Raw genomic sequence first — 26073 nt, 5'->3', positions numbered from 1 at the left:
GTTGGAAGCCTAACAAGTGAGCCACCCAGATGATCTCCTCTCCATAATATTTTAAATGTCCACTGTCTAAAAGTGAATACTTAGTTCCCAACTGTTTGCTTTTACTCTTAGTTTCAGCAGCATTTCAGCTCTCAATTTAATCATTCAGTAATACTGAGCACTTACTGTGTGCCAGAATTTTATTAGGCACAGCCACGAATTTGAAAATTACAGTTCTGCCCTCTTGGCCCATCAAATAGTGTGTTACGTGTTCTGGTAGGGACTCGTCAAATGTGCTGGGTATCTCTCCCCCTCCATCTTTTCTCCACCCTCTTTCCCATGAAGCCGATGAATGGACCACAGCAGTGAGCTCCTTTGCCTCCTGGCTTCTAAGTGGGTTTTGTCAAGGAGTGTCCTGGTCAGAGAGAGACAGATGGTCAGGGTATCGATTCTTTTGGCTCTGTCATCACTTCTTCCAAACTTCCCTTCACTAATTTCCTTTGATTTGCCATTCCCTGTGTTCTTCACTTCTGGCCAAGGGGTAATGTCAGTTCTGCCACTAACCTGGGGTTGCTAAAGCTAGTGTGCTTCCTGTTACGGCTCCCTGCACCAACGATTTTGTACAGTGTCTCCTCAGAGTATCTTAATTTAAGGACCGTCTGCTTCCTGTTGGAACCAAGACCAAGAAACCAAAGAGGAATTCCTAGAGAACAAATACTCCAATGAGTTTATCTCTGACAGATCCTTGTCACCAATTATCAGAAAGGATCTCATAACTTTACAGAGTATGTCCTAACAGTTTTGATAACCCAAATCTTATTCTAGTAGATATCTATGCAGATACTACACAAAGAAATGAATTTTTCTTGGACAAACTCTTAAGCCAATGTCTGCAGCATTTAGTTGTGAGTTTATGAGTAGATCTAAATGAATTTACTCCACTCTTCCAGCCTACCCTGGGGACCCTTTGAAACAAAGTCACACGGCTTTTCCATCCAAACAGATTTTCAGTGTGAGAAAGGACATCTTTTCTTAGATCTATAGTTTTAGGATTGTCCAAAAGGCCTGTAATCTATTCTTAGCCTGTCAGTAAGAGGGCAAGAGGGCAAAGTTTCTCTGGAGTCAGATCACCACACGTTGGTCTCATTTCATGTTAAGTGAATGCCAAGATCCGTTCAACTTTCTTGTACCATGGACCCTTTTTCAGAATAATGTTTTTAAGTGCAGAAAATGCAATGCATGGGATTACAAAGAAAACCAATTATATTGAAGTGTAAGTTATCAAAATTACATAAATGTGTGATACAGTAATAAATGTGTTCATTTAATAACGACATTTAGCAAGAGGTTTAATAACCACTCTGACATCGAAGTAGCATAAACACTATATTGAGATCTCTGCAACAACTGAGATTTGAAAATACTTGCTTTCTGTTATTGACAGAGTCACAGTCACTGCCTGAAACAGCTCTGCATTGTTGCATTTATGTGCAAAAGAAATACTAAATTCCACTTACAGTTTAGAAAAACTAATTTTTGTTCCCATGCAAGTGCACATATCCTCTGAATTCTACCCTTAAATCTCTTGGAGGTCTGTGGACTCCGGGTTAAATTCCCTGACCTAGCTAACCAGATATTGGTGGCAATATTTCAAATAGGACAATAACATATTCAATGGCCAGTGATACTTAATTCAGCATAATTTGGTATTTAATATTCACACCTCATGTCTACTTCATTAACACATATGTAGCAAATTACATGTGTGAGGTTTTATTTAAAATAGATTATACCTTGGGGTGCCTGTCTGGCTCAGTCGGTATAGTGTACGACCTCTTGATCTTGGACTTGTGGGTTTGGCCCCCACACTGAGTATAGAGATTACTTTAAAAAAAGTAAAATATTCAAAATTCAAGATTTTTTTTAGGAACTTTATAAACGAGGGAAGCAGGGCATGATCTTATTCATACTGAGGTTATCTTCCAATCATGCAATAAACATTCGTGGGCCATTCATTGTACAATCACTGAACTCAAGGAGCTAGTTCAGTGAGGGACAAGTGCTTATGGAAACAAGTACTTGCCACAGAGTGTAGTGTGATGTCCAGAGTATCAAGGACATGCTTGTGGGATCACATAAATGTATACCCAGCCCAGACAGGGAGGATTAGGAAGAGCTTGAAGGATGAGTTGGCAGTAGGTAAAGAATAGAGGAAGGCTATTTGCAGCCAATGCAATGAGATGCACAAAATAAAAGACAACGAAGTGAGTCTGCCATGTTCCTGGAACTGAAAACAGTTCAGATGCAGCTGGGAAAGAGATGAGTCTGGAGAATCATGGAGTGTGGCTGATGGTCGGACAGCCCAGGGAAACTGCCTGCTGCCTTGCTGCCACCAGGACCATCCCTACATGCTGCCGCCATGATCATCCCTACGTGCTGCTTCACCATAGCAAGACTGCCAAGTGGGAGGCCTACGTGGGGTTGCTGCAGGCCCGTACACCAAAGGGGCTGGCCCACACTGACCTGATGGAGAAGCTGCTCAAGTCTGCACGCCTGGAGAAGTAACCGTGCCGGAACCTCCCACTGCCCTGCTGACCACAGCCACGTGGGCACGTGTTCTTCCACTCTGGAAGGAACCACCAAGTAAAGGTCCCGGCAGGACCAAAAGAGAGAGAGAGAGATGAGTCTGGAGAGGGAAGAGGTCATGGTTTGCCTAGAATCCTTTCCTTTCGGAAATACCCATTCTCCTCTGTTGTACGCCTCATTCCATTCTAGAGTGACTGGCCAAGGAGGAGCACATGACCCAACCCAGGCCTCTCCCTTCCTCAGGATCTGAATTTGAAGGACCTTGGGTTGCCAATGGCTATGTTGCTTCCACATGGACAGAGCATGTTTAGAAATAAAACTCACATGAGAAAAAGCAGGACTAGGAAAGATAGGTATTAATGCCATCTTTGAACTCCTAAATCTAGCCCTGCCTAAAGCCAACCTTGGACTCTTCAGTTACATGAATAAACAAATTCCTCATTTTTGCTTAAGCTACTTTGAGGTTTCTGTCACTTGGAACTGAAAGGTGACCGACTTACATAGGACAGTAAGTATGAACAGTGACACTGATATCCCTTAGGAGGGGAGTGACTCAAAGCAGGGAAGCAACACCATCAAATTTGCATCATGGACAACACTGACCACTAGAAATGGGCACGTCCAAAGGGAAGGAGAATGATGTGGCTATTGGAGTGACCATCACCTTCTCTGAATATTTCTAAGAATCCTCAGATTTGAATGTACTAACCACAACCCCCTCTTGTTTCAAAATAACTTGAGGTTTTTTCTTATTATAGAAAACTCAGAAAATACTCAAGAAGAAAAATAAGGAAACAGAAAACTCCCAAACCTACCCTCCAGGGACAATCACTGTTAAAACTCATATGCATCGTTTAAGCCCTTATGTGTGTGACATGTGTCTGCATGTTCACAGAAGTTCATAGACCAGTTTCTACATACACACTGCTTTCCCTCAGTTTTAGACGAATTTGCTTGATAGTGATTTTACTTCTTATTTCCAGTGCAAAGTCTCATAATTGTAAGAGGTGAGGGCATATATTTGAAGATATGGGAAAGTTAATGATGAAATCTTCTGATCCCCTCTTACGTTGATCATCAAACACACTGCAATGTGGAAATCCTTGTCTGTGGCATGCATTTGGCATACACCTAGTCTAAGGTTAACATAAGTTTGCATTTCGAAGTTTGAAGTTGATGAACTGGAATATGATTCAAAATCATAAGCTGATCAGTGAGTTGCTCTTCTGGAAAAATATTAAGCGTTTGGTTTCGCACATGTTCTTTTTCCAGATTATTGATTTTTGCATATTTGAAGTGCAAGGTACATATGGTATGATCTCATTTGCTTAATACCTTTTCCTACTTCAGTGAATTTGCAGACACATGTCACACACATAAGAGTTTAGAAAGATGCATATGAGTTTTAACAGTGACCTGATCCACCATCCCCCCCCTTTTTTTAAAGATTTTATTTATTTATTTGACAGAGAGACAGTGAGAGAGGGAACACAAGCAGGGGGAGTGGGAGAGGGAGAAGCAGGCTTCCGGCCTAGCAGGGAGCCCGATGCGGGGCTTGATCCCAGGATCCTGAGATCATGACCTGAGCTGAAGGCAGATGCTTAACGGCTGAGCCACCCAGGCCCCCCTGCTTCTTTTTTGCCATCAACAGATGCTTTCCAAAACTGAGAATATTGCCCTCTAGGAGTTTACAAATCCAAGTGAAAAATAACCACTCACTGTTGGAGTAGAAAGGAAAGGGACAAAAAGACAGCTCCTTGGGCCTCTGTGGTAGAGGCTTCCAGCACCGAGCCCGACATCTAGGACAATGTCAACTAAGCATTCATTTCTCTCTGAAGTTTCTTGCACTTATCACAGCTCAAGTTAAACCTACCTAAAATAAAATCCACCAGGATGCTCATTTTGTCTACCCCCCCACACCCACCATGTTACAAAGAGGAAGCAACCCAAGACATTTCTCTAGGCTGCTGAGAACAATTCCATTTCCTTCCTGTTGGGTGTTTTTTTTTTTTTTTTCTTCATAGGATATGCAATTATGGGAATTTTTTTCCAAATACATTTGTGCTCTAAAACTCAATCACTCCTGCAGCAACATAAGATCCCCCTGCAGATGAAGGCAGCCAAGAACTGTGCATTTAGAGAAGGTGGTTTGCCTTAATGTGTGTGACAGAGGTGCCTGGGTGGCTCAGTTGGTTAAGTGTCTGCCTCCGGCTCAGGTCATGATCCCAGGGTCCAGGGATTGAGCCCCGCATCGGGCTCCCTGCTCAGTGGGGAGTCTGTATCTCCCTTTCCCCCTCTACCTGCTTGTTCTCTCTCTCTCTCAAATAAATAAATAAAATCTTAAAAAAATGTGTGGGACCAATTTCCTGTTGCTTTTCAGTGTTCTGCTGCTAGAACAGTTCAATTGGATAATTAATTTAGAAATGTATACATGCACAACAAATATTTTAAAACAAACTTTTATCATACCTAGAGAAAAATGTTCATATCATAAGTGCATGGCTCAGTGAATCATCACAAAGGGAACCTACCCTTGTGACATCAGTCAGACCAAGAAGTAGAACACCAGCATCTAGAAGCTCCCGATGCATCTCCCAAGCACCTGAGTCCTCCTCTCCCCACTGTGCTCACTTTTGACACCATGGATTAATTTTGCCTCTTTTTAACTTCGTGTAAATAGAATCATCATATGTAGTCTTCTGTGTTGGACTTTTCAACATCATGAGATCTATATTGTGTGTAGCAGCACACATTTTCTCCACCCTGACAAATAATCACATCCTAGAGGGGAGAGAGAATGACACAGATGAGTGTGAGGTTTTCCTCAGACTGGGACTCCAAGTGCAACTTCATTTCCTCATCTCCCAGTGTAACCTTGGATAAGTATAGCTGCCATTATCCACTGACAGTGGATTCCTGGCTAGAATAATAATTTCCTGAGAACTTGCTAACCATTGTACCTCAATCCCTATTAAGAATTGTTCTGGAGGCGCCTGGGTGGCTCAGTCGGTTAAGCATCCCACTCTTGTTTTCGGCTTGGGTCATGATCTCAGGGTCGTGAGATGGAGCCTGCTCAGGGCTTCCATGCTCAGTGGGGAATCTGTCTCTTGCCCTCTCCCTCTGCCCCTCCCCCTGCTCTCACAAGAGCACTCTCTCTCTCTCTCAAAATAAATAAATAAATCTAAAAAAAAAAAGCAATCCTAAATATGTATGCATCTAAGAACAAAACCTCAAAATACATGAAGCAAAAACTGTTAGACTTAATAGGAGAAATACTGTCCTACAGATATAAAGACTTCAGCACTACTGTCTCAGGATAAGTAGAAAAATCAGAAAAGATGTAGAAGAGAATTATACTATTAGCCTATGTGATCTAATTTCCATCTATAGAACACTCCGTCCAGTCAGCAGAATACTATTCAAGTGCACGTAGAACATTCACCAGGATAAATCATATTCTAGCTATAAACATTTTTAAATGAATTGAAATCATACTAAATTTTCTGTCTACAACAGAATTAAAATAGAAATCTAAAATGGAAGGTAGCTGGTAAATCCCCAAATGTTTGGAAATTAAACAACATGCTTCTAAATAACCCATGGGTCTAAAGGAGGTCAAATGAATGATTAGAAAATATTTGGGGGGTGCCTGGGTGGCTCAGTTGGTTAAGCATCCAACTCTTAATCTTGACTTGGGTCTTGATCTCAAGGTCATGGGTTCAAGCCCTGCTTTAGGCTCCATGCAGGGCGTGGAGCCTATTTGAATATATATATATATATATATATATATCAATCGAACTAAATGAAAATAAAGATAAAACATATCAGAATTTGGGGCATATAGCTAAAACAGTGCTTAGAGAGAAATTTATAGCACTAAATGTTTATACTAGAAAAAGAGAAAGTTTTGCTCTTTCCCATTTTGCAAGACGGTGGGTGAAAAAGCTGAGAAGCCAGATACTAAGGAGAAGAAATCTGAAGCCAAGACTGCTGATACTAGTGGCAAGGTTAAGAAGTATAACCTCAAAGATAAAACATCAAGGAAGGGGAAGCCCCATTGCAGCTGAAACCCTGTCCTAGTCAGAGGGAATTGACAGCTATTCCCAATTGGCTGTGTATTCCAGAAAGGCCATGTACATATGACAGGAAGTATTAAGCAGCTAAATTCAGGGTTGAAAAGAAAAAGAAGGAGAAGTTTCTTGCTACTGTTACAAAACCAGTTGGTGGTAATGAGAATGGTGGTACCCAAGTGGTTAAACTTTGCAAAATGCCTAGGTATTATCTTACTGAAGATGTGCCTCAAATGCTGTTGAGCCATGGCAAAAAACCCTTCAGTCAGCATGTGAGAAAACTGTGAGCTAGAATCACTCCTGGGACCATTTTGATCATCTTCACTGGACACCACAGAGGAAAGAGGGTGGTTTTCCTAAAGCAACTGAGCAGTGGCTTGCTCCCTGTGACCGGACCTCTGGCCTTCAATCGAGTTCCTCTGCATAGAACACACCAGAAATTTATCATTGCCACCTCCACCAATATTGATATCAGCAGTGTGAAAATCCCAAAACATCTCACTGATGCTTACTTCAAGAAGAACCCACATAACCCCAGACACCAGGAGGGTGAAATCTTCCACACGAAGAAAGAGAAATATGAGATTACAGAGCAGTGCAAGGTTGATCAGCAAGCTGTGGACTTGCAAATTCTGCCAAAAATCAAAGCCATTCCTCAGCTTCAGGGCTACCTCCACTCTGTGTTTTCTCTCACAAATGGAGTTTATTCTCACAAATTGATGTTCTAAATTTCTTACAAAGAACCTAATTAAATAACTGATCCATTAAAAAAAGAAAGAAAAAGAAAGGTTTCAAATCAATGATCTAAGCTTCTACCTTAAAAAACTAGAAAAAAAAATTAAGCCCAAAGCAAGTAGAAGGAAACCACAGAGAAAAAAGGGATATCAACGGAAACAGTATAGTAAAATCAATGAAACCAAACAAGTTATTTAAAAGTATTTAAAATTGATACACTTCTAGTGAAACACAAGGAAAAAAATCAAGAAACAAATGACAAATACCAGACGCCTATGGACATTAAAGAGATAGTAAGAGAATATTGTGAACCATTTTATGACAACAAATTTGATAAATTGGGTGAAATAAAATTCCCTGAAAAATACAAACAATCAAAGCCCATTCAAAAGGAAATAAATAGGGGCGCCTGGGTGGCTCAGTCATTAGGCGTCTGCCTTCGGCTCAAGTCATGATCCCAGGGTCCTGGGATCGAGCCCCCCATCAGGCTCCCTGCTCTGCAGAGAGGCCTGCTTCTCCCTCTCCTACTCCCCCTGCTTGTGTTCCCTCTCTTGCTGTGTCTCTCTCTGTTAAATGAGTAAATAAAATCTTTAAAAAAAAAAAAAAAGGAAATAACCTGAATATTCTTATATCCCTTTTTAAAAACTAAATTTGTATTTAAGAACTTTCCCATAAAGAAAATTTCAGGTTCAGATAGTTTTACTCATAAATTTAAAAATGTTACATACTTTATGATTCCCTTTATATAATATTCTCATAATGCAAAACTACAGAAATGGAGAATGGACTAATGTTTACCAGGAGACAGGGATACTGGTTGCATATAGAAGGGTAGCACAGGGGAGTTCTTTTGTGGTGATAAAACGGTCTTATATCTTGATTGTGGTGGTAGTTACATGAATCTATGTGTAAGATAGAATTCCATAGAACTATACACACAGGGGCACCTAGGTGCTCAGTGGTTAGGCGTCTGCCTTCCGCTCAGGTCTGATCCCAGGGTCCTGGGATAGATCCCCGCATCAGGCTCCCTGCTCGGCAGGGGGCCTGCTTCTCCCTCTCCCTCTGCCTGCTGCTCTGTCTGCTTGTGCGCTCACTCTCTCTCTCTCTCCTTCTGTCAAATAAATAAATAAAACCTTTAAAAAAAAGAACTATACACACAAACACAAATGTATGTTAAAAATGATGAAAACCAAATAAGATCTGTAGCCTAGTTAACAGACTTATACCAATGCTATTTTCCTTGCTTTGATATTGCACTACAGTTATACCTTTGGGAGAAACTGGGGGAAGAGTACAAGGGACTCTATGTATGCTTTTGCAACTTCCTGTAAGACTATAATTATTTTAAAATAAGTTATAAAAAATGAACTGCGCATTAGTGAGCTGTGGAACAACTTTAAGTAGTCAAATATGTGTATAACTGGAATCTCTGAAATATGAGAGAGGGCAACTGAAAGAACATAGGAAGAATTAATGACCAAAGTTTTCCAAGTTTGATGAAAACTTTCAACCTACAGATCAAAAAGTCCCAACAAACCCCAAGCACAAGAAACGTGAGAAGAAGTAGAAAACAAAAAATAAAAAACAAAACCTACACCAAGGTATAGCAGAATCAAAGTGCTCAAAACCAGGGATAAGGAGAAAATCTTAAACAAAGAAGTAGAAAAAACACATTGCATACAGAGAAACAAAAATAAAGATGACAGTAGATTTCTTATCAGAAGCAACGCAAGTGAAGGCAACAAAAGCGGAAACAACTAAGTGGGACTTCGGCAAACGAAAAGCTTCTGCACAGCAAGGGAAGTCATCGATGAGATGAAAAGGCAACTTCCTGGATGGGAGAAAATATTGGCAAATTATATATCTGATAAAAGGTTAATATCTAAAATACGTAAAAAAACTCATACAATTCAATAACAAAAAAATCAGTCTGATTAAAAGAATGGGCAGAGGATCTGAATAGGCATTTTTCCAAAGGAGACAAATGGATGGCTAAAAGTTATATGAAGCACTGTATGTTAACGAACTAGAATTTAAATAAAAATCTGAAAAAACAAAACAAAACAAGAGGTAGATGAAAAGGTGCTCCACATCGCCTATCATCAGGTAAATGCAAATCAAAACTGCAATATCACTTCACACCTGTCAGAAAGTCAAAAAGATAAGAAATAACAACTGTTGGCAAGGATGTGGAGAAAAGTGAACCCTTGTGTGCTGTTGGGAATATAAACTGGTACTACTACTATGGAAAACAGTATGAAGGTTCCTCAAAAATTAAAAATACAACTACCATATGATCCAACAATTCCACTTCTGAGTATTTATCCGAAGGAAGTGAACATACTCATCTGAAAAAGACATCTGCACCCCCACTTCCCTTGCAGCATTATTTACAATAGCCAAGACATGGAAGCAATCTAAGTGCCCATCAATGGATGAATGGATAAAGAAGACATGGTATATATAAATACAATGGAATATTATTCAGCCATAAAAAAGAAAACCTGCCATTTGCAACAACATGGACGAACTTTGAGGGCATTATGCTAAATAAAATAAGACAGAGAAAGACAAATACTGTATGAGCTCACATGTGGGATCTAAAAAAAATAAAATAAGAACCTGAACTCAGACACAGAGAATAGATTTGATCATTGCCAGAGGCAGACAGTGGAGTATGGTAGAAATGGATGAAGGTGGTCAAAAGGTACAAACTTCCAGCTATCAAACATAGTCATAGAGATGTAATGTACAGTATGATGACTATACTTAGTAATATTATATCGTATATTTGAAAGTTGCTAAGCAGGTAGATCACAAGGAAAAAAATGTTACCATGTGTGGTGATGGATGTTAACGAGATTTATTGTGGTGATGGTGATTCTTTTGCAATTCCATACAAATATTGAATCATTATGCTATCCACCCCAAACTGTTTCAGTGTTATATGTTAATTGTAATTATATCCCAATAAAAAAAGGGAAGAGTTTAAGTGAAAAGATAGTGGAGCAACACCATTAAAATACTGAAATGAAACATTGTCAACAGAGAAATCTATCACCCCAGTAAAAATATCTTTCAAGAGTCAAAACAAAATACTTTTTTTCAAACGTACACAAGCTGAAAGAATTCATTACCAACAGACCCACGTTGCAAGAAATGTCAAAGGAAAATGGTGCCAGATGGAAGCATAGATCCACACAAAGAATGGAGAACACCAAAAATGGCAGCAGTTCTCAACATCTGGTCTGGGGACTGCTGGTTGTCCCCCTCCAAGAGGTCTGCAGGTTCTAATTATTTTCCTAATAATGCTAATATGTTCCTGCCCTTCCATGCCCATTTTCTCAAAGTGCACAGTGGAGTTTTCCAGTGTGATATGGCAGAGCATAAATACACAGGCAGAAAAGAGATTCTAATTTTCTTCTACGAAGCTAGACATTGAAGAGATTTGTTAAAAATAGTATGGATTTATTTTGGAAAACATTTATGTGACTCAGGTTAACCTGTAATCTTTTTCATTGTTGTTTTAAAATTAATTTTTTTTTAATTTCTGCTTTTCAAATGTTCAATGCAGTGAATGATCCACAGAAGCAGAAGCTTTTCTAGCATCCTCAATCATTTTTAAGATTAGTTAAGGAATCCTGAGACCAAAAAAAATGTGAGGGTGGCTGTCCAGAGCAGTTTAACATGTAAAGGCCCTTGATGAAGATGATGAAAATGAGGGTTTGGTGACACAAGGAGCCATGTGGTGAGAAAAGGGATGAAGGAAAGGCTTTAGAAACAAGGCAGCCAGCATAAGATCCAGAAAACCCAAGCTGGAGGTTTGCACAAAATAAAGGAAGGGCAAAAGCTTTGAGGTTGTCTCCAGGGTGTAAATCATTTACCCGCTCACCGTGGACCCGTTGTGCCTGGCAAATATAATTGCCCAGCAACTTCAGCAACGAGTTGTTTGAGACACAGATATGATTGCCCATTGCGGCTGCATTTAATAATACTATTATTTAAATTGCATCCCAGGGCACCTGGCTGGCTCAGGCGGTAGAGCATGCGACTCTTGATCTCAGGGTTCTGAGTTCAAGCCCCCTGTTGGGCATAAGCCTGCTTAAAAAACAAAAACAAAACAAAACAAAAACATAAAAAAAAGTAAGTAAATAAATTGCATCGGCACATAGGGACACTGTCCTAGTCCCTGGCGGAATCGGCATTCACAGTTACCTTTCCACCATCCCGCATCCATTTTACTTTAAAGAAACTGCACGCTTGCAGAAGACGAGTGTGGGACTTTGGATTCAGGTAGCCCCGGACTCAAAATCCCCCCTAGTCTGGCCTCCCCCTAGGCATCACAATGTGAGATATTATGCATTTCAAGCTCGCACCGCTGAAGATGTTGGCCTGGAAAACAGGAGAGCGCGGGCTCCGCCCCAGGGTGCCTTCTCCTGCTACAGTCCGCTGTTTGAGCTCCAGCTTTTCCCATGAGTCTCAGAGCCACACGGACTCTGCCTCTCAGTTCATTTTCCCTTAGCCCCCTCCTCCCTCGCACTTGTCACGGTCCATCGGTTTTATTACAGGGTTGATTTCCATTGTTTGCGGCTAAAGTGACTGTGGGTGATCTCAAAACAAATCAAGTCCCAAGCACTTCATGGAAAACCCTCCCTATGTGATGCTTCATCTTCCCAGTTGAGGGACTACTCTGACTTGTAAGAGCCCAGAGCAGTAAGAAGTCAATACCACATAACCCCAGAAGGCAAGTAGCATTTGCCCCTGAGTCGGTGGGGAGTTTTCCACCCTTCTGAAATGGAGAGTTCCTGAAAATATCTATCCCTAACTTCCAAGTCCCAACATTTGCAAAGGCTCTCTCTGAGTCCTGGACTCCACATATAAATCTGGTCACAAGTTCCAGAGAATTAATACTTCTCAGGAGCAGCTTTCAACCAACTGTTGGGGCCTGGTAGATAAGTATTCCTGTTGCCTCATCCTGCCGGATAGTTTTGTTAAAGATCCTCTCTCTCTCTCTTTTAATTGAGAAAAAATTCACATGCCGTAAAACTCACACTTTATAAAGATTATTTATTTGAGAGAGAAAGAGGGCAGGAGCATGGGAGGGAGAGGGAGAAGCAGACTCCCGGCTGAGCAGGGAGCCCGATGCGGGGCTCGATCCCAGGAACCTGGGATCATGACCTGAGCCGAAGGCAGACGCTTAATGACTGAGCCACCCAGGCACCGCTAAAACTCACACTTTAGAGTGTGCAATTTAGTGGTGTTTATATATTCACACAGCTGTGCAACCATCACTACCATCTAATTCCAGAACATTTTCATCACACTGAAAAGAAACCCTATACCCATTAGTAGCCACTCCCCATTCCACCCTCCCTCTAGCCCCTAACAATCACTAATGGACCTTCTGTCTCTATGGATTTGTCTTTCTAGAAATTTCAAATAAATGGAATCACGTAATGTGTGGCCTTTCATGATTGGCTTCTTTCACTTAACATGTGTTCAAGATCCGTTCATGTTGTAGCATGTATCAGTACTCCATTCTTTTCTTTACTGAATAATATTCCATTTTATGGATAGACCACATTTTGTATATGCGTTCATCAACTGATGGGCATTTGCATTGTTTCTGTTTCATTTGGCTGCTATGAACATTCATGTACAAGTTGCTGGGTTATATGATAACTCTATGTTTAAGTGTTTGAGGAACTGGAAAACTGTTTTCCAAAGTGGCTCTACCACAATCTCACCAGCAAGGAATGAGGCTTCCTACTTCTCTATATCCTCATCTACCCCTGTTATTGTCCATTTTTTTGATTATTAGCCATTATTCCCTAATTATTTATGATGTTGCTATAGACTGAATGTTTATGTTCCCCAAAATTCATATGTCAAAGCCCTAATGGGATGGTGTTTGAAGGTCAGGATGTTGGGAGGTAATTAGGCCATGAGGGTGGAGCCTCATAATAGGATTAGTTTCATGGTTAGAAGAGGAAGAAAGCTAGTCCTCTCTCTCTCCTCCGTATGAGGATACAATGAGAAGACAGACATCTGCAAGCCAGGAAGAGGGCCTTCTCCAAGAACCTGGCCATGCTGACACCCTGATCTTGGACTTCCAGTCTCTAGAACTGTGAGAAATAAATGTTTGTTGCTTAAGCTGCCCAGTCTATGGTATTCTGTTTTAGCAGCTCAAACAGACTAAGATGGATGTTAAACATCTTTTCTTGTAGTTTTTGGCCATTTATATATATTCTTTGGATAAATATCTATTCTTGCCCATTTTTAAATTGAGTTGCCTTTTTATTGCTGAGTCTGGCAGGACAATTTTGAGATGCACATTCCCCATTGTCTGCAGAGTTGTGCATTTGAGGCACGTTGGTAACTTGCTTGATAGTAATCTTTTATCGGCACCTTCTTTTCTGTATTAGTTTGCTGGGACTGCCAGAACAAAGTTGTAGAGACTCAGGGGGCTTTGACAACAGAAATGTATTGTCTCACAGTTCTGGAGGCTGGAAGTCCAGATCGAGGTGCTGTCCATCTTGGTTTCATTCAAACAGAGAAAAAAATCTGTTCCATTCTTTTTAGCTAGCTTCTGATGGTTTGCTTGCAATCTTTGATGTTCCTTGGCTTACAGAAGTGTCACTCTGATCTGCCTCGATGTTCGTGTGGTTTTCTACCTCTGTATGTGTTTGTGTTCAAATTTTCCCTTTTATTTTTTTTTAAGATTTTATTTATTTATTTGACAGAGAGACAGCGAGAGAGGGAACACAAGCGGGGGAGTGGGAGAGGGAGAAGCAGGCTTCCCACTGAGCAGGGAGCCCGATGTGGGGCTTGATCCCAGAACCCTGGGATCATGACCTGGGCTGAAGGCAGACACGACTGAGTCACCCAGGCACCCCTCAAATTTCCCCTTTTAAAAAAACATCAATCATGTTGGATTAAGGCCCATCCCACTTCAGATGACCTCATCCTAACTTAACTAATCATATGTGTAATATCCTATTCCCAAATAAGGTCACATTTTGAGGTACTGGGGGTTAGGAATTCAAAATAAGTTTTTGGGGAAAACAATTCAACCCCTAACACCTTCTTTGTTTTACTTTCCTACTCCCCAGTTGACGTTTGCTCTCACTGCCCAATAAACTGGGTGCACTCAAAATCTTCTCTCAGGGCCTGCTTCCAGGAGAGCCAAAGTCAAGACAAACAATCAGGCCCTTGCCAGGTTTAAAGGCAAACATCACTCCAAGGGCCTATGATCACCTTCTTCCAACAGGGTCAAAACTTCCAGTGACACTTATCCTTTCTGAAAGAACCAAGGGTTTGGTCTGGAAATACGAACTCATTGGCTACTTTTCTTCAGAACTTAATATAACTTGGTAACTCTGGGGGTAGGAGTCTTTGTCAATCAAGCTTTTGTAGTTTATTTGGTGACATTTTCAACTTACAAAAAGAATTTAAATGAGGTAGGTAGATTAGAAGGAAAGGTTTTTACCAGAACTATGAAGATCAAGTAAAGAGGCTGTCTAAAACTCAGATAAAAAATTGGGCACACCACTATTCACTTCCCCCAGTGACCACCACACATGCTTCTGATGAACTGGAGTTTCAGATTTCCCTAAACACTCCAAGCTCTCATAGATCTTTTTGCCTTTGCCTAGGCTATTTTCTCCATCCCACCAACAATTCACAAGTTCTGACACTTTAAGTTCCAGCTCAAATGTCACTCCTTATTTTAAGTCATTCCCAACTTAGTCTAATCAGAGTGAATTCCAGGACCTGTGTGGCAGCTATCAGTCCAGATAGGCAGGTGGCCTGGAGCTCCTGGCATTCATCTTGCCACCATATGGAGCCTGAGAATGAAGCCAACACGGAGACAAGCAGACAAGAGAAATGGAGAGAAGCCAAGAACCAGGACATCATTGAATTCCTGGATCAAACTATGCCAAACCCTGCCAATCCCTTGACATTTCCATGTCATGTGCCAAAGTATTTCACCTTCTTGCTTAACTCAATTTGAGTTGGTTGTTGCCTTTTAAAAATGAATCAGAGATCTAAGACAGAATCATCCATGAGATACAACTTCCAAGACATGGGCAGGATGGCTATGGAGACCTGCAGGCCTAACCTTCACCATAGCAGGGGTCCTAGAATGAAACAGCACCTAACTCCTATGTCAAGTCTCTTCTGGGTAGAACATTTTGTTAATCAAGTCACATAATCTGGAAGTTCCTTCTATGTCATAACCTCAAAAACAATATTCCCTAATGTTTTAACAGAAGAATTGAGGAAATCTTAATATTTTCACTGTATCTTGCATTTAGTAGATATCCAATTAAAATATCTAGTTATGATTTTTCTATTCCTTAGAATCTAGATTTTAGACGAGAGGAGATTTTAAAGGTACAGAGTTTGCCCCCTCTCATTTTACAGATGAGGAAACAATTGCACAGGCATTTAACATTTGGTTAAATGGCTTTGCAAAGGCCCTGCGGCTCACTAATGGGGGTTGAGGGGGAGCCAGAGGGAAAGAACCCAGTCTCCCAACTCCTATGCCAATACTTTTGCATTATTCATCTACTCCAAAGCATCTAGCACAGTACCGAGCACATAGCAAGTGCCTGATTAATGAAGAAATGACTGATGACCCACAGGGCTTGCTGCTCATCTCAGGTGGAGGCCTGGAGCATCAGCTCTGAGACCTCCAAAAGAACAGGATGAATGCTCGAAGAGCCTCCTAGCTGCAGCGTTCCTAACTTAGTTGGCCTGCATTAGCCCCTTCGTACTGTTTTGGAGAGCAGCTCAGATCTCAAGTAAACCGGTTTCTTGCAAGTCAGAGATGATTGCTCCAGGGCTGCTGCCAGCAAATGCAAACATCCAAGAGGTGGCTGGGACTGAAATCGTGCTGCTGAAAGCCACACCTTTTTATTGCTGCTTTGCAAAGCCAGGTGATTCAAAGAGCCGGTCTCTTGCTCTGAAATAGTAACTTTCCCATCTTTCAGGGAAAAAACACACCATCACCTTTAAGGTGATTTTCAGGTGGAAAACAATCCCCATGTTGAAGGATTTGGTGTTTTGAAGTCACCTTCTCCCCCCAAGGGATGGGAGATCACAGACAGGCCTCTGATAAAAAAAAAAAAAAAAAAAAAAAAAAAAAAAAAAAAACAACATAGCTCTCAAAACTACACCAGCCAGCTCAGTAACCAAAAGCTTAGAGCCACACTAGACTTCTGACATGACAATTTAGCCCTACTACAAAAGGCTTCATGTTTGGCTTTTGAAGCCCCCTTACCCTCTTCCTCATTCTAGGGTTAAAACCCTAACAGTGCAGAATAGGAAGGAACAAAATAGTCTGCTGTAGACCCAACCACCAAAATTACCTGGAGCCCAACCCCCAAATCCCTCCTTCTCATTCAAGGAGTCCCGAGGTAGCTCACAAATGCTCCCCAGTGGCCACAATGGTCCTTTTGTGACCTTAGCATGCTACCTGCCCCCCTCACCCATGCTCAGGGACCACCTGTACTCTATATCCATCCCTTCCTTGCTATTCTGTCAAAACCCTTCTGCCATAGAGGCTGCCCGTCATCACTCTCCTGACATGCTATTGTCTCGTCCTCGCCACCCTTCCGCCGGGCTCTGGCAGGCACGGCTCTGCCCGGGGAACCTTCCACTCTCTGGTTCTATCAGCTGTCACTGACAGACTCTGTTTCATGAGGCATTTCCCTCTCTTTACAGGAATGTGATGCCAGGCACCTGGTCGTTGGACCGGAAGGTAAGATGGGGACACTGCCAGGGCCCATTTCCTGGGAAGCATGCGAGCCCTTGGCAAATGTCCCCACAAACCAGTCTCAGGAAATGCTTAACAAAATATTCAGCTCCGAAAGAGTCCTTATCTTTCAGAAATACATACTGAAATATTTACGGATGAAATGATACAAAGCCTGGGATTCGCTTCTGAACAAAACGTGGGCAGAAGTGGATAGGTAGATCTGAAACAAGCCTGAGCTAAGAATTGCTGAAGTTGGCTTGTGGGAACATGGGGGGTTTGTTATACTATCCTATTTTTTGCATGTTTAAAATCGTCCATAATAAAAAAAGTTAAAGGGAAAAAAGGCCTCACATTTCACTTTATGTCCCTGAAAGGAACTTAACATTTGGATATATTTTACTCCCTAAATAATTGCCTTGGGGTGCCTGGGTGGCTCAGTCAGTTAAGCGTCTGCCTTCGGCTCAGGTCACGATTCCAGGATCCTGGGATCGAGTCCTGCATCGGGCTCCCTGCTCAGCGAGGAGTCTACTTCTCCCTCTCCCGCTGCCCCTGCTTGTGCTCCCTCTCTCTCAAATAAATAAAATCTTTTTAAAAAACAAATAATTGCCTAGATTAAGAAAAATAAATGCAAGCATATAGATATTTGACAAAACAGTCATTTTCTATGGGTCACTGGAGTCACAGCGGAGAAGAGAAAGTGCTGGATATCTTGACTGATGCTCATCTTGAAACAATAATGGTCCTGTCCTCCAAAGAAGAAACCATAAAACTCTAGAACATCATTCCAATAATTTGATTCAAAAAGCTAAAGCTATCATTTGGGAAAAGACAGTTTAACTTGATTAAGGGATGATTGTGGCTCTTTATGCTGAAAGTGATGAACTGGCTTGACCTGTCTTGCAATGTTTATGCATTAATTTCCAGGCAGCATATTAGCATTAGAAACCCTTTGGGTCATGAAACTGTGGTTTTTAGCGTCAGTACAAAGCTGAGAAAAACAACTTGAGAAATGGATAGAATTTTCTTTGGAACGTCTTCACCTGCCTTTTCAGCACTCCTGTGAGGCAATACTATGTAGTGAAAAGACCATAGACTTTAGAGCCAAAGAAGTTGACTTGACTTCCATTTCAGCACCTGCTGTGTGACTTTAGTCAAGTTGCATAACCTTTCTGAAACTTAATTTCCTCATCTATAAAATGGGCCTTCTAATATCCACTTACAGGGAAGCTGTGAGAATTTTGGGTAAATGTACATAAAATCCCTCTCCATCACAGACAGTTAATGGTACCCTACTGCATTTATAACTGTATCTTTCTCTTTAGCCCACTCCATATCTCCCAATAGAGTACCTAGCACATGGTAAGAATGCAACAAATGTTTGCTGAATTACATTAAACCTGGAGGTGGTAGATAGAGTTAGTGGGAGGAAGTAGTTGGACTATCCCAGAATCCCCCCTTTGCAGGTCACTCAACCTCATGAGAGTTTCTCCACCTGATTGTTCAAGCCAGACAACAAAGACCCACTGGTGATGTCTCCCTCTTCCTCTTCCTCAGATATAATCAATCACCAAATTCTATCTATGCAAGTTCCCAATTACCCCTAGAACCTTCCACTTCCCTCAAATCCTACCACTATCACCTCAGTTCAAGATCTTATCTTCTCTTTCACGTGGTCTGCAACAAAGTCAGTTCTCCTCACATCTGTTCTGACCCCTCTACAATCCTTTCTGTTCATTGTAGCTGGAGGAATTATTTTTTTCTTTTTTAATTGTGGAAGAATTTAAATATTCACAAAAATAAAGAGTATCAAGTACCCAGCATGCAGCTTCAACAATGATCAATGAATGGCCAATTTTGTTTCATATATACTCCACCCACTTGGTTCAATGTCCTAGGATTATTTAAAACAAATCCAGAAGTCACAGCTTTTTGGAGGGATCTTTTCACGCATTCAGAATAAAATTCGAATTTCTTCACGATCTGATCCCTGTCGACTTCTCCAACTACAGATCACAATTTGCTATTCCCCCCTTCCCAGACCCAGTCACACTAGCCCTCTCTCAGTTCCTCCAGCATTTTCAGTTGTCTCCTTGTGGTCCGGAGGCCTTCACATTGGGCTATTTTCAAGTGCCCAGAAAGCCCTTCCTTTCCCTTCTCTTGCCCTTGTTCCTGGGCGTCAGCTGCTACTGTTTCTGCTGTCACCCTGCTCATCACTTCTGAAAGGCCCCAACCCTGGGGCTCGGCGCCCCATGTCTGCACCCTGTGCTTCTCCTTCAGTTATACATACATAATTGTGTAAGTAGTCATGCAAAGTCGTCTCCCCTGTTAGAGGTCAACTCCATGGGCATAAGAACTGTGTCTCTCCTAGTCCCTGATGAGGGACCCAGCATACAACTCAATACCTTCGTTATAAGAAGCACTTAATAAGTGTTTGTTGAATGAGGTGCCCGAGAAAAGTAAACACAAAAGCCAATGCATTTCATGTTATAAATTGCTTAGAGACCAATGTCTTAAACCTTCTATAACCACAAGAGCAATACCTAGGCTTTTAATTTTCAATGTTTTTTATTCTGTTCAATGTGTTACATGTTATATTCAATATGACTTTTAAAAAATATTATGAGCTGTATTATGCGAAACACTAAGGATTCAAAGCTGAATAATACACGGATCCTACCCTCAAAGAGCTGAGTCTAGTAGAAAGGACAGTCTAATTATTTGAAAATTGGTAATTTCTCATGTTTTATATATATGAATCAGAATATTTAATTAGCCAGAGAATCTGTAAAGTGTCAAACAACTAAGAATAAACATAAACTGCTATAAAAATAATAGCTGACATTTACTGGGTCCTTCATTTGGTCCAGGTATGATAAAAAAGCATATTTCACACATGCTGTCATTTAATCCTTATAATACTCTTTGAGATATGCTTTATTCCCATTTTGCCGATTTTTTTAAAAACTACAAAGACATTAAAAGCTTAGATAACTCTAAGTCACCCAGGATTTGAAACCTGGGAATCCAACTCCAGAGGGCAGTCCCTGACACTCTTTGCTGGGGCTGACAAGTAATCTTTGAGTACTGCTGCAAGAAAAAATAAAATAAAGGACACTTTCCAATTCATCAGTGCTTCCTACTTAGTGTCCTGGTTTCTGAGCTATGTGTACACACTTTCATAGGAAAACAGCAACTGTTGAAAAACCTGTTACTGATAAGGTCAGGGTCCTGTGGGTGCAAGGCTCTAAGCATTGAATTTGGACTTTGTACCAAATCTTTCCTATAAAGAAATATGAACTAGAACTCGCAAGTTGTAGACACTGCTGTGAACTTAGCATGTCTTCTCGGGCAGATTGAAAGCTCCACTTGTTTCCTTCATTGTGCAGGATCTTGTCTGCTTATTTCCTACAGATGGGTTCTGACCCATCAAGGAAACTGATTGTATTTTTAAAGGGAGAAATTGTTAGGGTAAACTACACGTGTGCACTCTGAACCATGAAAAACGATTTTGTATTAATTATGCATATTTGGGAATTTGTTTTTAATTTTTTATTAAGGAAATTTTCCATCATATACAAAAGTAGTCCAAATAATATAATAAACCCCCTTGTACCCACCACCCTGCTCCAACCATGACCAACCATGACCAAGTCATAACTGATCTGTTTCATTCATATTGCCATCGACTTTCTACCCCTCTTGTTTTGTGTTGAAGCCAACACGTTTGGGAATATTTTGAATGCTATGTTCTGTTGGTAAAATGTAGAATGTAGGGAATCAATAGAATAAAGAAACATGACTTGGTCAGCAAGATACTTGGGGAAATAGGGACAAGAAAGAGGAATAAGTTGTGTGGTTTGGAGTAGTACAGAAAAGATGGGAGGACTGACATGGATTATTGGCAGTGTTTGCACAAGCAGACAAGAAGGCACCATGGGGCAAAGTTTTGATTGTGGACAAGGAAATATGGTGCGTCTACCTGTCAAGTGTCTTGAACAAACCACCTCTGCCTCTTGTTCTTCCTCTCTGGCATGTTCACCACCAATGTAATTAAGTCATTTATTTGTGGATCCATATTGCCTCCTGTCTTGCCTAAACCATTGCTTCACGAAAGGGATCCCTAGAGCAGCACTATCTGATCAAAATATAATGTGAGCCACAGGTATAATTTTACATATTCTAGTAGCCACACTGTAAAGAGTAAGGAGAAGAAACCTGTGAAATTAATAAAATAATTAATTAATTTAATTCTCTATTTCATTTAACCCAATATATATAAAATATTATCATTCCAATATGGTATCAATATACAAAATTATTATGAAAATATTTTACTTTCTTTCCTTTATGCAGTGTGTGTTTTGAAGTTACAGCATATGTCAGTTTGAACCACTGATATTTTAAGGGCTTAACAGCCATATATACTAGTGGCTACCATATTGGACAGAGTAGCCCTAGAGATCCCAGGGCAGTGGAGGCAATAGCTACTTGGCAATTTACTTGAAAATAATGCTACTAAAGATTTCTGGTAAAAGTTGAAGTATATTATGTATATGCTGGGCTTCTCCAGGAAATCTACTGAGATGAACAAGAGAAAACGCAACAATAAAAAACTTAGGGGTGCCTGGGTGGCTCAGTTGGTTAAGTGTCTGCCTCCAGCTCAGGTCATGATCCCAGGGTCCTGGGATCGAGTCCTGCATCGGGCTCCCTGCTCTGCAGGGAGTCTGCTTCTCCCTCTCTGCCTGGTACTCCCCCTACTGTGTGCTCTCTCTCTGTCAAATAAATAAATAAAATCTTAAAAAAAAAAAACTTAGACAAGTCCATCTAAAAACAAGGAAATAACTACAACCTCCAAAACCCGGGTGATGAAGAAATGTGGCTCTTTGGATCTTGAGCAAGGTTAGAGCAAGTGTAGAAACAGGTTAGTGGTTCCTGAGGGGTTCTTCATTTACAAGGATGGCAAAGTGCAGTGGCCCTGGTTACTCAAACCCTGTTCTGTTCTGTACATCATGTGGCTTGAGCAAGTTCCTTCATCTCTTGGTGCCTCTGGTTCCTCATCTGTAACATGGGGATCGTAAAAATGAGGGTAGTTGGAAGGATTCAATCAGGGAATATCTGTAAAACACTTAGAACTATGCCTGGCCCATGTTTACTCCTCCATGAATGTTAACCATTAAAAGCAAAAACAAAACAAACCCAACAGCAACAGAATTGTGGACAGACCAAGAAGAAAGTGGAACTGATGATAAAACTGAATTCCTGAGTCATTTTTATTTTCTCTGAAATCTAACCTAATTAAATTGCTTGGAGATGAGAAGGGAGAGGAAACCAAAGCTGGCTTGGCAGGTGCTGACAAGAGCCCATGAAGCACGGTTAAACCCCAAATCACCAGCTATCATCTAGGAATCATTACAACCATCTCCCACTTGGGCAACCTCCTCCCACCCAGAACAAGGACAATACAGATAACTTGGCAAGAGCATTCTTTTTTTTTTTATTTTAAACATTTTTTTTTAAGATTTTATTTATTTATTTGAGAGAGAGAGAGAATGAGAGATAGAGAGCATGAGAGGGAAGAGGGTCAGAGAAAGAAGCAGACTCCCCGCTGAGCAGGGAGCCCGATGCGGGACTCGATCCCGGGACTCCAGGATCATGACCTGAGCCGAAGGCAGTCGCTTAACCAACTGAGCCACCCAGGCGCCCCTGGCAAGAGCATTCTGAGGCTGCATTTTCACTTTGAAGCTGCCCACTACACTGGCTCACTGCACTGACCCTCTCCAAATTGTTTTTGAACAACAGGCAGACCTAGATATAACTGTTCATATCTGGAGGTGAGTTGAACACAGAAAGTACAACTTAGGTCATATCGGCACAACTGAGAGGAAGAGACACATATGGAAGGATATTTAAGAAAAATAATTCTCTCAAAGAATTTAAAAAGAACGTATGATTCAAGAGCTTCAGGAAGAGATATAAGAGATCAGAGAGGAAGATGAAGTAAAATGGCATCAACCAGGAAAGAAATGAAACGTAACATTGAAAGCATTTTGGAAATAAAAACCACAACAGAAATGGTAAGAAGTATAGGTATGTCTGAAAAAAAGAATCAATGACTTGGAAGATGGGCTTGAGAAAATAGAGAAGCCTGAGGTAAAGGAAAGACATGAGTTGAGATGGTAGATATAAGGCACCCACCAACCCTTCTCGGGAAAGTTACTTGCAAAATCGAGACAATCAAAAGTCAGTCTAAGATAAAGAATTTAAGAATGGGAAAGACACTGCCTCCTTAATGGATCGTTGTTAAGCAGTGAATCTTTAAATATCAAACTAAGGTAATCAATAGCAAGAATTATTACAATGAGTTGCAGGGTTGACATCATCAGTGTAAACAATCAATCAGGTGGTCCAGGAGGGCAAGCTGGGCATCTGGGCCCAGAGGCACCAGCAGCGGGGTGTTCATGGGTGCAGTCACCAAGGTACAATTTGGCATTATTCCTGTCTGCAGAGGTGCATTTGGCCCTCTGGTCTGTCCTGAGATTCTGTGAGCTCCCCTTTAAAAAATTTATTTTTCTGCTTAAATTAGCTAGAGTGGATTCTGTTGTTTGTTATTGACACTCTGTCTGATAAGCCCTTCAAATAACATTTAAGAAGGACAAGTACGTGGTCAAAGTGGTAAGTGTGAGGGGAAAATAGTGCTCAGTTGGTAGGAATGTTGTTCCAACCTTTTGAAAGGGCAATTTGGAAGTGTTGATGAAAATTTTAAACATAAATCCCCGTGACCCAGAAATTGTATTTCTATTCTAGGAACTTCTCTTACATATTTAAACACACTTTCATTCACTCAACTGGAGATACCGCAATAAACAAATTCCTATTCTCAAAAGAAAAGAGAAAAATCCTTACCCTTTTGGAACTCACATCCTGAGGTGGAATGGTGGAGAGAAAACAGACAGTAAAGAAGGTAAACATTTCAAAGATACAGTATGTTAGAAGGTGAAAAGTGCTAAAGGGAAAGGAGAATGCAAGAAGGGGAACCAGGAGGTGTTAGGCACTTAGTAATTTGTGGCCAGGGAAGATGTTCATGTGAGTAAAGACTTGAAAGAGGTAAAAGATTAAGTCTTATGGTATTTGGAAGAAAAGAGTTATGAAAAGAGGAGATGGCAAGTGCAAAGGCCCTGAGACAGAAGTGTACATGGCACATAAAAAAATAGGCCACTTGGAAGCTAGTGTGGCTGGAACAGATTGGGATATGGTTCAGAGAGGTAATGGCATTGGGGGCAGACAGTATAGCTTTATAGGCCATTGTAGGGATTTTGGTTTTCTCTGAATTTGAGAAGGAAGCCACTGGGAAGTTTTGAGCAGAGAGGGATAATATATGACCTGACATTTTAACATGACTATTCCAGCTGCTGGATTGAAAGAGGGCAGGACAGGGAGCCATTCAGGAGGCTATTCAAACAATCCAATCAACAAATGGATAGTGGCTTGGAGTTGGCAGGATGGGAAGGTAGCACTGGAGTGGGGAGATGTGGTCAGCTTACAGGAATGGGCCAAAGTGTAGGGACAAAGATGTTCAAGGCAATGTTGTTTGTAATTGTGAAAAACTAAAAATAACCTAAATGTTTAGTAATAGAAGGCAAGTTAAATAATTAACCAGGTTAAATTATGGTAATTTTTTAACTTAAAAATTATAAGGGTGCCTGGGTGGCTCAGTCAGTTAAGCATCCGATTCTTGATTTCCTTCGGCTCAGGTCATGATCTCAGGGTTGTGAGACTGAGCCCTGAATCGGGCTCCGCGTTGGGCGTGGAGTCTGCTTAAGATTCTTTCTCCCTCTCCCTCTGCCCCTCTCCCCCAAAAATGAAAATAAAAGTAAAAAATAAAAAATAATTAAGGAGGGCACTTTTTATGATGAGCACTGGGTGTTGTATGTAAGTGATGAATCACTGAATTCTACTCTAGAAAACAATATTGCACTGTATGTTAACTACCTAAAATTTTTAAATTTAAAAAACCTGCAGTAGTTGAAAGCATGTATTTTTTTAATTAAAAATCTAAGCGAATAATACTTTTTTTAAAAAGATTTTATTTATTTATTTGACAGAGAGAGACACAGCGAGAGAGGGAACACAAGCAGGGGGAGTGGGAGAGGGAGAAGCAGGCTTCCCGTCAAACAGGGAGCCCAGGACCCTAGGATCATGACCCGAGCCGAAGGCTTTACGACTGAGCCACCCAGGTGCCCCGAATAATACTCATTTTAATGCTATTCAATTTCAGCAAAGAGGGATATGATGCAGTTTCAACAAAAGCATGTTTTTGGACCATGAAATCATTTTGTTTGGTAATTAAAAATGCAAACCTAGAAGCATTGAAATTAGAGTTTATTTTAAAAGAGTCAAACAATATGCACCTGCATTTGTCAAACTAGGGTACCGTAATTCATGACTAGTCACTACAAAGCACATCTATTATTTTTTTATTATTATTATTTTTTAAGTAAACTGTAGGCCCAACATGGGGCTCGAACTCATAACCAGGAGATCAAAAGTGGCAGGCTCTACGGACTGAGCCAGCCATGTGCCTCTCTGTTCTTTTTTTAAAAACAATTTTTGGTACAGCAGATATAGTCTAGAAATTGAGGAAACAAGATACTAGACAAGTGATGGTTTTTACTTAAAGATTGGCTTTGCTGTTACAAAGCATCTAAGATCTGACTAGGCAAAAAGATTTGTCTAAGGGACGAAACTGGCAAGTGGATATGTGATTCTGAATCTACATAAGGCCAGGCATCCATCTGGTGAAGGCTAAAAGCCATTAGATAAGAATTATCTCAATATCTCAGTGATCATTTATTAATCACTCACTGTATGCCAGGCACTGCACCTTGTGTTTTTTATGACAACTTCTGATTTTACAATACATAATCTAATTTCACAAATTTG

At 40.8% G+C, this 26073-nt stretch overlaps 1 pseudogene; it reads left to right on the top strand.

Annotated features, from left to right (window-relative positions):
* Positions 1 to 6832: 6832 nt before the first annotated feature.
* Positions 6833 to 7363, top strand: LOC114206939 (large ribosomal subunit protein eL6 pseudogene; annotated as a pseudogene).
* Positions 7364 to 26073: the final 18710 nt, after the last annotated feature.

Source organism: Eumetopias jubatus, unplaced genomic scaffold (genome assembly GCF_037043125.1).
Source record: "Eumetopias jubatus isolate StellerSeaLion01/CBP00866 unplaced genomic scaffold, mEumJub1_p1.0 scaffold_1, whole genome shotgun sequence".
Classification (NCBI taxonomy): domain Eukaryota; kingdom Metazoa; phylum Chordata; class Mammalia; order Carnivora; family Otariidae; genus Eumetopias; species Eumetopias jubatus.
Note: the sequence above shows the minus strand (reverse complement) of the source record. Positions and strands in the feature narration are given on the sequence as shown.